This window comes from Cynara cardunculus, unplaced genomic scaffold (genome assembly GCF_001531365.2).
Source record: "Cynara cardunculus var. scolymus isolate 2C unplaced genomic scaffold, CcrdV1 Un_Scaffold_1865, whole genome shotgun sequence".
NCBI classification, from domain to species: domain Eukaryota; kingdom Viridiplantae; phylum Streptophyta; class Magnoliopsida; order Asterales; family Asteraceae; genus Cynara; species Cynara cardunculus.
The window spans coordinates 1-13,099 of record NW_020200897.1 but is presented as its reverse complement, the minus strand read 5'-3'; positions in this window follow the sequence as shown (position 1 = coordinate 13,099).

Here is a 13,099-nt window from a genome sequence, read left to right as displayed (position 1 = left end):
AAATTTTATTACTTCAAAACTGGTACAGAGAGTTGTTTACAAAGGAAGAAGAGAAGGATTATAAAATTGAGCGTGCTCACAACAGAAACAAAAGTCTAAATTTATATAAAGAAAAAGCTACAAATGGGACCCACAAAGGATTCCCATAAAACAAAAACATGGCTAAAAATAAGCCAACCCAAAAGCTAAGGGGACCACCACCAGTAAAGGAGATTTCTTATGTCGATGAATTATCGAGGGCAATAATTGCGTTTTTGACGTCATTACTTATGATCCTTTTCCAGAAACTTGGTTTTACTTTATCGCAAAATCGTCCTCGTAAGGGTCTTGCGAATCTATCATAAGATTATCTTTATCGTCATCTTCTGACATCTGTGAAGATTCAGATTATTCTTGTTGAAGGAGTGCAATTATTTTGGACAAATCCTCTTTAGGAACTTTAGAAGTGAATTCTTTTAACAAGTCTGATAAATCGGGTTTTGGAGGTTTTGGAGGTTCCAAGTCAATTAACCCTTTAGTTTGGAACACCGAATTCTCGAAGAAGTTGAACTTCGGCCACCATTTAATTAGAATTCGTCTTCCTAAATAAGGAATGGGTTTGAAGGTCTCACCCAATTTTGATAAATTTTCTCTGAGACATGATAGCTTCCCAACAAACAATCCATGGTACTTGATAAGGCACAGTAAACCATAATGAATGGTTTGGTAAAGAGGTATTTATTTTAACAAAGTCTTTATAAACACTTCTCACTTTATCCTGCAAACATATGGGATATAATCCCCATTGAACGAACCATGTTATAACCCAATTCGGAATATCCATTTTTCTCATTTCGGCTGAGAACTGAATCCACCACGAAAACTTTCTCTGACGATTTTCGTAGTAAAAAGCATGTTCCCATGCATTAATATAATCAAAGTAATTAAACTTTAACATGACATTTTTATTATGCCTTAACTGTCTGGATATCTGTTAGCTCCTATATTTGCTTAATGTAAAATTATGAAAAAGATTTCTGCAAGTGTTGATAGAAGGGTTGCTTCCACATAAGACAACAGAGGACCAGCAACAGAAACTGTTTGATCGTACAAGTCAAGATTGACAGAACCTCTGTTGTCTCTCACAGAGGTTCTGGAAGATGGTCCTCTGTTATCAAGAGCTTACAAGTCATATGCAGTAGAGTCTCTGGGATGGCTCACAGAGGGTCTGCGGTTTATCTTCTGTGGAGAACCTCTTCTTATTGTTTTACTTAGGTTGATTAGCTGCACGTGCCTCTCACGTGACTAGGTCTGTAATCGACTTTATTTGGACGGCTTGGATAATTTCACTTGTCTAGGTCATGTCAGTAAGGTCGTTAGGAACTAGTATAAATAGCAGCTAGGCCTTTGTAATTTAGTGGGCTTCCGAATTGCAATCGTCTTATTTTCAATCAATTGAAAAACCTTTGAAGCTATTCTCYCGTGTTCATCATTYTCATATACTGTGTGTTCTTGATTCTTACTCTATTTGTTCTTATATTGTTTCCGCTGCACTTTGATTGTCTTAAAGATCATCCAGAGTATTTGATTGATATCAAAACTGAGTTTACAGGTCCTAACAATATCTCATAAGGTTTAAATAGATCACCAGACCATTGATCGGGTCGAATTACCCCATGTATTATTGCTTTGCTATAAGCAACTTCACCTCTAGATCTTTCAGTAGAGTCGAATTCCACTGAACTGGTAGCAACAAGAATATCTTGAAAATACTGATAATCTTTTGGGTATATGTTAGCATCAAATTGATCCTAATAATTATCTCAAAAAGTTTTATTAAGCAATCGGGGCTAAAGATGGAACATCTGAAGATGCTAATGTGCCAAAACGTCTAAGTCTGGAAGAAGACCAGCCGCTGTGCAAAATCGACCAAGTATGGACGACCAGAGCATTTGTAAGCAGAACCAGAGCCTCTGTGAAATGGACCAGAGCCTCTGTGAAGACACCAGAACCAGAGCCTCTAGAAAAGACACCAGAGCCTCTGTGAAGAGGACCAGAGCCTCTGTTGTATGGACCAGAGCCTCTGTGGTCTGTCTATCCTTTGGTCCTTCAAGACGACTATCTTCATGCTTCCTATTCTGGATAAGGCTAATCCTATTCTGGATAATGCTTATCTTATTCAGATTATCATGAATTACTGCCTATATAAGTAGTGTTTCAGCTAGAGAAAAATGTATGAGAGAAAATAGAAAATTCATTGTAAACACATAGATTCAGATACATCTTATGAGAGTCGATTAGGGTTCTTTGAGAGTTTGTAATTTTCCATTCAATAAAGAAAGCACCGTCGATTTCTATTCCATCTTCTTCTTCTACAAATTTCTCTTGAATTTCCTTATTAAATTGTTCTATTGTCAGATCTGGGTTTTAACAAGTGGTATCAGAGTCAAATCGATTAACTTYTATCGATACGATCTTTCTGGCAGTAGATTCAATTTTCTTGAAGAATACTCTCATGAACTGCTTCCTGTTCGACTGCAATTTGGTCCCAAAAACTCTGATTTCATCATATGTTTAAATGTCTATAGAGTTTCTTGGAATCAGTCGACTTATTGAACCATGATTTTGTCAAATCTACGCGTAGGCATTTTAGCAAGAGTTCATGGTACTCACAGCCTAAGGCAATTGGCGTTTTATTTGCCAAACATATATTTATCGTCAATATCTTGAGTATTCTTTCATCTTCTCTCTGTTTGTGGATTTGAATCTATTATAGCTTAAATTTTTCTTGCCTGTACTCACCAATCCTACATGTTTATGGCAATTTCCTTCATGTTTTGCCCTTAACAGCAAGTCTGTCAATTTTCTTTGAATTGACCTGTTGTTTCTTGAAATCATAAAGTTTAAATGTTAATTCTTCTCTTTGCTTTTCAATATCAATGGTGTTTGCTTTGGTTATTCAAGTTTTCTTCAATTGAATCAAGCTCTAAAGCTGAATTCCTACTCAACTTGCGGTTTAATGAAAGTTTCTTTGTCATAAGACTGTTTGCACTGTTTTGTCAAGTAATTCACACATTTATCTATCCCTTCTTGGATGAATTTGCTACTTTTGGGGTGAGTGGCTATTCTGTGCTTCAAAGTATGTGCTGAATTGTGGGCAGATTAAAACTACATCATGTGCAATCAGTGGTGCTGCATTCACATTGAATCTGATTTGATCCAAGAGTTGAAAATGAAGAACAAAGAGCTACATTTAGGGGGGAGCTTGAAAATTCCATCCAGACCAAGCACTCTAAACTTTAATCAAGAAAGAAAAGGAGAGAAGACCTGAAGACTTCATGAAGATGCTTGCTTCATAAAACTTTGGGGGAGACTGTTAGCATCAATTTGATCCTAATAATTATCTTAAAAATTTTTATTAAGCAATCGGGGCTAAATATGGAACATCTGAAGATGCTAATATGCCAAAACGTCTAAGTCTGGAAGAAGACCAGCCGCTGTGCAAAATCGACCAAGTATGGACGACCAGAGCCTCTGTAAGCAGAACCAGAGCCTCTGTGAAGACACCAGAACCAGAGCCTCTGTGAAGAGGACCAGAGCCTCTGGTTGTATTGACCAGAGCCTCTGGAGGACCAGAGCCTTTGTGGTGTGTCTATCCTCCGGTCTATCCTCTGGTCCTTCAAGACGACTATCTTCATGCTTCCTATTCTGGATAAGGCTAATCCTATTCTGGATAATGCTTATCTTATTCATATTATCATGAATTACGGCCTATATAAGTAGTGTTTCAGGTAGAGAAAAATGTATGAGAGAAAATAGAAAATTCATTGTAAACACATAGATTCAGATACATCTTAAGAGAGTCGATTAGGGTTCTTTGAGAGTTTGTAATTTTGCATTCAATAAAGAAAGCGCCATCGATTTCTATTCCATCTTCTTCTTCTACAAATTTCTCTTGAATTTCCTTATTAAATTGTTCTATTGTCAGATCTGGGTTTTAACAGTATACAAAAGAATCAACATTATTTTTGAAATAAAAAGCAACAACCTCATTAGGCTGTAAATGTGTATATTTATTTTCAATGGGTATTACCCATTTCGTGGAAATAGGAATACATGGGAAAATATATTCCCCTGGATGCATTGCTTCCAGTGCGAGCTCATAAGCATCGTCACGTAATTTCTCCTCTTTTGGAGTTTCTCTGATCTTCTGTCTCTTGACTTGATTAGCGTTTGTCATTGTTATCGTTTTAAACGATGTTTTTACTTCTTTTGTGGCTTTCACCTTTGGAGTGTTCATTACTCCTTTGCCTTTAGCTGGTTCTCTTTTAGACATTTACCCTGCATAAATACTCGAGTAAGGAAATCTGGTAAAGAATTTGATTCCTCTGGAATATACTCAATATCAAAGTCAAATATAGACATGATTGCTTGCCATCTTGCAAAAATTTGCTTAGAGGCTATGTTTTTAACATCTTTTAATAATATTTCCTTCACATATTTACAATCTACTCTGATAAGGAATTTCTGATTAATTAAATCATATTCAAATTTTTGTACTGTTAATACAATACTTAGAATTTCTATCTTAACAGTTGAGTAATTTACTCTTGGACCACGCCATAAGCCTGATGTAAATCGAACCAATTGTTCCTTGTCTTTAAGACGTTGTTTTAATATTCCACCATATCCTATATCTGAAGCATTAGTTTCTACGATTTTAAAGGCTTTCGAATTAGATAAGGCTAGACAAGGAATTTCCTTGATTTTTCTTTTTATTTCTTGGACTGCTTTAGTATGCTCATTAGTCCATGCATGAGGATTCTTTTTTAACCTTTCATATACAGGTTTAGCTATGTAAGCTAATTATTCATAAAATTCTGAAATATAATTCAGACAACACTAAAAATCTTTGCAATTGATTTTTATCTTTAATTTTATTAGGGAATTTTTCCCCAAAAACAATTGCTCTATCGACAGGTATTATCGATCCATCCTTGATATTATGACCAAGGAATCTAATTTATGTTTGGAAAAGTGTTACTTTTCGAGCATATACAACTAAACCTGCTTTTTTAATAACATTTATAAATATTCTTAGATGTTTAAAATGTTGTTCAATGTTTTGATTGTAGACCAAAACATCGTCAATATAAACAATTATAAAATTCGTATAATGACTGAAAATTTCATTCATAATTCTCTGATATTCAGAGGGAGCATTCTTTAATTCAAACGGCATAACATTCCATTCGTAATGTCCAAATGAAACTGTAAATACAATTTTATACCTCTGGTTCAACAATTTGAATTTGACAATACCCAGATTTCATGTCAAATTTTGACATTATCTTGGCCGAATACAGTCGGTTTAATAAATCCTTTTTATTAGGGATTGGATATCTTATCCATCTTAATGCCTTATTTAACGGCTTATAATTAATCACAAGTCTAGAACTCCTCTTTCTCGTTCAACATTATTAAACACATAAAAAGCTGAACAACTCCAAGGACTATAAGACTTTCTGATTAATCCCTTATTAAGGAGATCTTGAATTTCTTTTTTACATAATTCCAGATATTCTGGATTCATGGCTATAGGCCGAGCATTAGTAGGAATTTGTGATTCCTTAAAATCTGGCTCATATGGTAATGAAACAATATGTTTCTTTCTTTCCCAAAAAGCATTTGACACTTCAGCACAAATTTCAGTTTCAATTTATTTTTGGAAAATTTTATTTTTTTCTTGAAGCTTAGGATTTTCTAAAGCTTCTTCAATTTTTCTTAATTGAATTTCCTCAGATAAAGAATTAATAAATAATTCTTTATTTTGTAATTGATTTTTTACAATAGTAAGTTCTTTATATTGAGGAGTGGTTATAAACTCGACTAAAACATCTGTTCCAGCAATATTACTGAAAATTCCTTTTTCATCTATTCTTTGAATAGGATAAATCATATGTAAAAAATGATTTCCTAGAATATATTTATGGGACAGGTTTTTAACCATTATAAAAGACATTTGAAAACAGACACCTTTATTACAAATTATTGCATCTGATAATTTAAACGTTACATTTAAATTAGCATTATTAGCAGTATTTAATGCTTCTTTTGTTTTCGAAAAATATTTTGAAGGTACTAACCCTTCATTGATGCAATTTAAATCTGCACCAGAATCAACCATAGCAATGGTATCAAGAATAAATTTTTTATTAACAATCAAAATAACCTTAATATACCATTTATGAGTAATTACTCGATCAAGAAGATTAATAGAAACACCTTTATTAGTTAAAGGTGGAAAATCTTCTTTTGAAAAGGATGATTCTCCAACTTCAAACTCCTTTTTAGGAGAATTATTCGAACTATTTTGTTCCAATAATGTCATGCGAATTTTTAGTTCTTTAACTTCACTTTTTAAATTATTTAACTCAGCTTTTAAATATGAAATTGCAAAGTCCTGGGTAGTAATCCCAGAAACTGGATTATTAACCCTATTCATAATATCTTTGAAATCGTAACTCTGAATATGTTTTTCAGGATTCTGATTTCTAATTTGACTTAAATATTTAAAAATAAATTTTTCCTTTTCATTTTTATCATTAATTTTATCAATAATATCTAAAATAAAATTTTCTTGTTTGGTTAAAACACATAAACCATTCATTTTGCATAAAGCTTTGAAATGGTCACAATTACCATCACATGAAGAAATATTTTTGTTTTTCATCTTCAGACGAAGAATCGCTATTTTCAGAAGAATTCTCAAACTCTTCTTTTTTAATGACTGAAACAAAAATATCTTCATGATCAGAATCAGAATCAGATATAACTGATTTTAATAAAGAACTTTTCAGACCTTCATCTATATTTAGATTATTAATCTTTTTCTGAGTTGTACACTTGTTAGTGTAATGACCCAGTTTTTTGCATTTCCAACAAACTGATACTTTCTTATCCTTTTTAGGTTTTTTATATTTTGAAGAAGATTTATCTTTTTTCTTCCATTTAAAATATTCTTTGAAATATTTTCTCTTTTTGGGTTTCGAAGATTTTGGAAAACTGTTTTTTTTTTCAAAACCCGTTTATTCACAAAAATCTCCCAAGGCTCTTTTCCCTTAGATTTTTTCATTTTGAATTTGTTTTTGCAACTTTATTTCATTGCATAGTGTGATACCTTCTTTTATGACTTCGGATGCTAAATCTCCATAAGTCAAATTATCATACGGAATTTTCCCATTATTATTATTTTTAAGACGATTTTTAATTCTTTCTGCAAAGAAATAAGAAAGTTCAGAAAAAAAATTTCTTTCCAAAATTCATGATGTCCATCATTTCTTTGATAAATCTCTGAAAAAAAATGTCTTTATACCATTTAAAATGGTATAAAGTTGGACATCTTAGATTAATTAATTGCTCTTGAATTTTATTTGTATACAAATTATTTTTTCCAGTAAAATGAGTAATAATTATATACAACAGTGTATTAACTGAATCGGGCATAGGCTTAGATTGATTTGGATGAACTTTAATTGCATGAGTAATAACATATTTTGTTTCGGTAGTTAAATAATTATCCCACCAGCCTTTTAGATGTCATGTGAAACCATTAACTAGCATTTCACATATAATTATATCTTTATTATCATTTGTTGCATAAGTCGTGGCACACATAAGCATATGATGAATTAATTTATGGATTTGGTATTCATTAAATCCATCTAAATTCCATTCATAAATGGAWGATCCATCAAATTGTTGATTAGTGGGCAATTCTTCTTCATGTAACAAATCAACAGGAGATGGTCTATGATAATAGGGTTTATTTGATTTAAATTTTACTTTTCTCATATTAGAGATACGATTAATTTGAGACGGAATATTTTCCTCCTGAAGTGTTAAACTTTCTAATTGAGTTATTAACTCATCAGTTGTAGGTTCTTGCTCCTCAAAAAAAAAAAAAAAAAAATCAAAAAATTCATTTGTAGATAAAGGAGCAATTCCATTGTCAGTCTTTAATCTTTCCTGTTCAATTCGATTTAATTGTTCTCCAATAGATTGAAGAGACAAGTTCGTATAATTATTTTGTTCAATAACAGACTCTATACTGGGAGTTTTTCGAAAAGGTGAAGCTATTACTTCTTCATTTTCTTTTTCAATTACTAAATTCATATCAGGAGGATGTACGCTCCTAATATTACTCCCCTTTTTGGTTATGTATGTGTTATACATACTTTCGAGACCTAGAATATAATTCTAGTCCGAAAAATCAGGAAGTGTATATCCTTGTAATTTATATGATCTTTTAATAAAATTTAATAAATCTATCTCTTTAGGATCATAATCCTTTCCCATGGTTTTAACAAAACCTTGGAATATATTATACCAATCTTATTTATATTCTTTAGATTGGATAATAGTCCACTATTTTCTTATAAAATTATTTTTCTCAGAATAAAATTCTTCTTCAATTTCCCCAACAAAAGGAAAATCTTTTTCTTGTTTAGTCAAAACAAGTATTCCTCTATCTTCTGAATAGCCCATGTCATAGGCTGTAGGAGATTGAGGATCTTTATAAGATTTAGGAGTTTCAACTCTGTAGATGGGCTGACAAACTTCATCTTTTGTAAAATTTGTTTCTACTACAGAAACTTTCTCATAAGAACTAGAAGGTACTGATGATGTCAAAAATCTACGAGATGAATTATCTTTTAATCTAATAATTCTCTCTTTTAAAAATCGTAATTCAACATCACCATCTGGATGTTCAATTATTTCTTCCAATTTTTTATTTTCTTGTTTAACTGGCTCATTAGCCTGTTCCAAAATCCATTGCTCAAGAAGTTTAACTTCTTCCCAAGAAATAGTTTTTGGAATTATCTTATTGCTTTTAGCAATATTTGTAATAAATAAAGTTGTTTCTCCTTTATCATTCAAGTTTTGAATTTGTCTGATATTAGGAACAACTGTATTGATTACTTTATAATGAATTCTATAAATAAGAATGACATTTTCCGACCCTGGTAACATGTCATAACCTTCAGATTTAATATCCAAGGATAAAACATGCATAAGATGCGGATCATTTAATGATAAGGTGAAATTTGGAAAACACGAAAAATATATCGGCCCATCACAAAGACTCGATTCTACAACTCCAAGGAGTGAATCATGAAATTTGCGATGTCTTTTGTCATGAAGACATATTAAAGCAGAGGTGTTTAAACCTAGTCTGGTTGCAGGTTTCTAAACAACTTTAACCATACCCAGGTGCAAAAATTTATATTTATGCTGATGTTGCTTAATTAGCTTTGCTGATAATAATTGAAAAGTACTATACCCTTGGGATATAGGCATAGATTCTTCAACCGTTTTAATGATATAATCAGATTTGAATGAGAAGTTAGATTTATAAATTTCATTCTGTTTTGATTTTGGTAATTTCCAATTACATAGATCATAATCTATATTTTCGTTTATAATTAATTCTTTGTTTTTAATAAAAACAGATGGAGATGATGTTTGAGAAGAACTTCTTCTAAAAGACCTAATTATCTCACTCATTAATTCAGAATCTCATCTACAGTCAACGACTTTTACCAGAAATGTATTCGAACCTCTACTTGGGAATTACCGTCAATTCTGAACGCGACTTGGTATCAAAGAGTAAACAAACAATTGAAATTAAATTTGTACCTTGATTAGGGTTCTTCAATCACCACCAGTGTAAGAGCTTCTTGGCTCTGATACCAAAAAGAAACATGATCGAGGATGTGGCGCCATCCTCGATAACAGGATTGAGGAACAAGAATATACAAAACAAGAATATACATGCTTAAACTGGAAATTTTATTACTTCAAAACTGGTACAGAAAGTTGTTTACAAAGGAAGAAGAGAAGGATTATAAAATTGACCGTGCCCACAACGGAAACAAAACTCTAAATTTATATAAAGAAAAAGCTACAAATGGGACCCACAAAGGATTCCCACAAAACAAAAACATGCTAAAAATAAGCCAACCCAAAAGCTAAGGGGACCACAACCATGAAAGGAGATTCCTTATGTCGGTGAATTATCGAGGGCAATAATTGCATTTTTGACGTCATTACTTATGATCCTTTTCCAGAAACTTGGTTTTACATTATCGCAAAATCGTCCTCGTAAGGGTCTTACGAATCTATCATAAGATTATCTTTATCGTCATCTTCTGACATCTGCGAAGATTCAGATTCTTCTTGTTGAAGGAGTGCAATTATTTTGGACAAATCCTCTTTAGGAACTTCAGAAGTGAATTCTTTTAACAAGTATGATAAATCGTGTTTTGGAGGTTTAGGAGGTTCCAAGTCAATTAACCCTTTAGTTTGGAACACACCGAATTCTCGAAGAAGTTGAACTTCGGCCACCATTTAATTAGAATTCGTCTTTCTAAATAAGGAATGGGTTTGAAGGTCTCACCCAATTTAGATAAATTTCTCTGAGAAATTGTTAGCTCTCATTTCTTTAAATGTAAAAGTATGAAAAAGTAATACTGCAAGTGTTGACAGAAGAGGCTCTACCACAGAAGATCACAGAGAACCAACAATAGAAGTTCAACGTACAAGTCAAAAGTGACAGAACCTCTGTTATCTATCACAGAGGTTCTAGAAACTAGTCATCTACAATCAAAGCTTACATGTCAAAGACGACAGAACTTCTGCAGTCTATCACAGAGGTTCTGGAAACTAGTCCTCTGCAATCAAAGCTTACATGTCAAAGACGACAGAACTTCTGCAGTCTATCACAGAGGTTCTGGAAGATGATTCTCAAGAATCAAGTACTCTCAAGTTACATCCAGTAGAGCCTCTGGGATGGTTCACAGAGGGTCTGAAGCATTATCTTCTGTGGTGAAGTTCTTTGCTGTTTTACTTAGGTTAGTTAGCTACTCCTGCTTATCACGTGACTACTTTTGTAATCCGCATTATTTGGACGGCCTGGATCGTTTCACACGTCTAGGTCATGTTAGAATAACGGTTAGGAAATAGTATAAATAGTAGCTTATACCTTTGTATTCTGTGCCGCTTCCGTATTGTAATCGTCTAAATTTCAATTCAATTGAAATACATTTGAAGCTTCTCTCTTGTGTTCTTAATATTCATTAACTGTGTGTTCTTCGTTGTTCTTGATTCATTGCTCTATTTTKTTCTTACTTTGTTTCCGCTGCACTGTGTTTGTTATAAAGATCATTTAGAGTATTGGACTAATATCAAAACTAAGTTAATCGATCCTATCAATTGGTATCAGATCAGGAATCGAATTCTAATTCGATTTATTCTGTTCTTGGTATTAATCTTCTTACACTCAAAGAACACCAGTCTTCTTCATCAGGTTTCCCTGTTTTTTTTACTGTTTCATCAGTTTCTTCGTTTTCGTATTGTTCTTCTTCTATCAATGGCAAATCTGGCCAACAATTCCTTTATGAGCACTGGTTCACAATCGAAACCTCCCACGCTTATACGTGAGGAGTACCCACAGTGGAAAGTGTGTATGGTAAATTTTCTAGAAGGTATTCATCCTTGGATCTGTGAATTTCTTTACAATCCTCTCTACGTTCCCATGAATTTAATCCCTAGAGTTCCAGCAACTGGAACAACACCAGAAATTCCCGAGCACTATGAACCACATCATGAGGCAAACTAGAGCGATGAAGACAAAGTTATTGTCGACTTGGGAAGTAAATGCAAACGATTGTTGATCATGGCTATTCCTAATGAAATCTTCAAATGCATTGATCATTGTCAACTGTCCATAGACATCTGGGCAGAACTGGAGAAACAAATTGAAGGAGGAAGGAAGACGCTAAAAAACAATCGATCATTTTGCATCGATGAGTATTACAGCTTTAAGGCAAAAGATGGTGAGTCTCTGTCGGACATATACTCGAGACTGAACACGTTAATCAGCAACTGCAAGAGGTATGGTGTCACGAGAACGGCAGAAGAGAATAACTCATTATTCTTGAAAAGCCTTGGGGCTGAATGGATGAATCTCACAATGTCCATGAAGGCCACATTGGACCTGGAATCATGGACTGTAGCAGACTTGTTTGGATCTCTTAAGAGCCAAGAGTCCCAAGTTCTGCAAATGAAGAAAAACTATGGTGGCCCTCTAGCTCTAGTTGTCAAGGACGGATGCTCTGGGAAGGGGAAGGAAGCACAGAAGGAAGAGAAGAAGAAGAAGAAGAAAAAGAAGAAGAAGAAGAAGAAGGTTCTGATTGTAGAGAGTGACGACAGCTCTGAGGAAGAAGTCTCCATGAAGGAGATGATGAAGACACTTGCCTTGATTACMAGAGAGTTTAGGAAGGGTGGAGAGAGGAAAGAGTTTAAAAGTTTCAATCGAAGAAACTTTACAGAAGGAGAGAGATCAGAGAGAAGAGAGAGGGAACAAAAGCCCTCGCAGAGGTTTGAAGAACAGAGGATGGAAGAGCCGAAAGATGGCTGCTTCAAATGTAGCAAACCAGGCCACTATGCTGTAGACTGCTGGTCGAAAGGGCCAAGGGCACCGCAGAGGGGTCCTAAAGATGCAGCCTTCTACAGAAAGAAAACTGAGTACTACCAGCAGAAGTCTCTGCTAGCTCAATCGAGTGAGCTAGTAACAGACGAGTCATCTGACGAAGACGAACCGAAGGGTCTTCTTGCATGGGAAGACTCAGACACAGAGGACGAGCTCTTCTACAGGATGGCGGACATCAAGTCAGACTCCTCTGACAGGGACGACCAAGAGGTTAGTACTTCCTCCTCTTCAGAATCTTTTATTTTTTCACAGAGATCATTGATAATCTCGATACATGCCATTTGGAGCATTTCGATCTTAAAGAAAAACTTTCTTTCTGTGAAAAAGAAGTAATTCTGCTCACAAAGGAAAGAAATCGATTTTTTAAAATGTTCGATGAAGCGCAATCCAAGTTTATAAACTTAGAAAATTCTTCAAAACAAAAGCTTGCCAAGGTTGAAAAAGATTTAAAAACTAAGGTGGAAGAGTTGAGGCAGATGGAGCATGAGAAATGCAATATTACTTATGTTAAGGAATTCTTTCAAAAAGAGAGAAATTTTTTACATCAAGATGTGCTTGACAGAGAGC